Here is a 2,552-nt window from a genome sequence, read left to right on the forward strand (position 1 = left end):
CAATGGTATCAATGTGGACTTCACAAGCTTCAAAATCTCCCCTCCCCCTACCGCCTCCCTAACCTGCCCTTCCTCCCACCTATCCCCTCCTCCCACCTCAAGCCCCACCCCCATCTCCTACCTACTAGCCTCATCCCGCGCCCTTGACCTGTCCATCCTCCCTGGACTGACCTATCCCCTCCCTAACTCCCCACCTACACTCACCTTTACTGGCTCCATCCCCACCTCTTTGACCTGTCTGTCTCCTCTCCACCTGTCTTCTCCTCTATCCACCTTCTATCTGCCTCCCCCTCTCTCCCTATTTATTTCAGAACCTCCTTCCCCTCCCCCATTTCTGAAGAAGGGTCTAGGCCCGAAATGTCAGCTTTCCTGCCCCTCTGATGCTGCTTGGCCTGCTGTGTTCATCCAACTCTATACCTTGTTATCTCAGATTCTCCAGCGTCTGCAGTTCCTGCTATCTGTGAAACAATACTCCAAGTGTCATGTTACCAATGCCCTGTACAGCTGGTTGCAAGACATTCAGCTCTTGCACTTGAATCTTCTCAGTATGAAGGCCAACATATCATTTGCCTTCTTCATCACCTCTGCACCTGCACACTTACTTTCAGAGACTGGTGCATGAGGATAACTAGTCGCATCGTGCCACCCCGTTCCCCAATTTTTCAGTATTCAGATAACAATCTGCTTTCCTGTTTTGCTACCAAAGTGGATAACCTCACATTTAACCATACTATAAGAAACTATTATAAGAGCAAGCAAAGGGTTTTATCATATTCCTTGGAGCAGTGCAATACTTAATCCATAAAACTAGCCTAAACAGAAAGTAATATTTTCCCTTCTGAGTTTATGGTACTTTTATAATGTGGGTTCCTAAGCGCCCCCTCTCAGAATAACCATCTTCCCATTGAAATTATGCTCAATACCTTTAAGATGTTCAAGTATTTTTGACACTACAGAAAAAAGTACAAGATCTGGAAAATTGAAATAAGCAGAGTACGGAACATATTTTCTACCTTGAACATTATATATAGAAAAATCTGTTAGTCTTCCTCTGACACTTAGTTAAATGATGTTATTAGTACTGTGTTGGGATAATGACCAGTATCACTCGGTAATGCCTCAACAGAACATTTTTTCACGTATGTGATGATGGGCACTGGTATAAAACATAGTGTTATGACTGAAGCAATAGGAATCATATAGTGTATTTTTACTATAGCATCTTTCACATAATGACATATTATAATACACTCAAGAATAGTGGGAGGTTAACTCTATTTACATCATCTGACAATAACTTCCTGTTGTCAATCACTTTCTCTCCTTCCATGAATTCCCTTTGTAACTCATCACTAAGGCTAAGTAGGAAATTAATTTCCAGACAAATGCCAATGCTATTCTAAGCCTGCCAATAGAAGATGGACAAGACTCCCCAGGTTTGGCCTTCCTCTGATTTTTCTCTCCTTTCATGCATGAAGTAGCCAAACACCTGCAGTGTATTGTGGGAAGTCAGTGCATTGGGGAAGGTGGGCTCAACCTGATAGACCATCACTTCATAGCAATGGTGTTGATGCTCCACTGTGTTGCCTGCAGTTTCAATATGATAACATCTTAATAAAAAATGTAACGAGAAATGAACAAAGGTAACATTTTTCTGAGTTTAGCAGTAAAGTCATTAATATTCACACATGTACGCACAAGATCATCCTGTATGACCAGTGTCTCTGCCCTTTACAAAAAGTCCAATAAATAAACATTTTGAAATCTTACCGACCAAGGAATTTCAGTGGAGTGTGCTACGAATTCATCCCAAGCCTATAAGCTTCAATGAGCACAGAAAGTATATTCCACAAATATTTATTATGTAACCGATTTGATTTTATTTTGGGAAAAGTATTTTGTTAACTTCACAGCATATTCTGTACACAATTTGGTTTATGTCACAATTGGCTGGGAAACTAAATCAAAATAGTTCCAGTGGTTGACTTTTGACCTGTGAGTGAAACACATTTTTGTTTGCACCATACCAACAGCCATTTACAAACTTAACACTAACCTTGACTATTGAACAAATTGTCAATCAAGGATGATCAACACTATTTTGCACATTGGAAGACAAAGCACATTTTCCCACTACCAGGTGCAAAAATAATGGAGTAAACGTATCAAATGATTCATACCGTTATTTTTGTATCCTTACAGTTTTTGCTGGAGAATAGCCTGATGTAGTAGAAGAATCCACAAGATGATTAATAATCCTACAGTCTACAATATGATTGCTACTTCCATCCCCATAACTATTCCTATACCAGTTAATATGGTGAATATCCCTATATGGTGGAGGGATTTTAAAGGCACTAACAATCCACACAATGAGGGAGGTGGTATCTACATGTACCAGAAGCATGAATTCTATTAGATATTAACTCAGAATTCAGCGTCAGAGCACTGGTCTTTATTCATCAACGCTATCTGCACCTTGGAAACAGTCCTATGCTAAAGGGACATCCTAGGTTCTATTGTGCCATCAATAACAATAGACAAATATGAAC

The sequence above is a fragment of the Rhincodon typus genome, chromosome 3 (genome assembly GCF_021869965.1).
Source record: "Rhincodon typus isolate 14 chromosome 3, sRhiTyp1.1, whole genome shotgun sequence".
NCBI lineage: Eukaryota > Metazoa > Chordata > Chondrichthyes > Orectolobiformes > Rhincodontidae > Rhincodon > Rhincodon typus.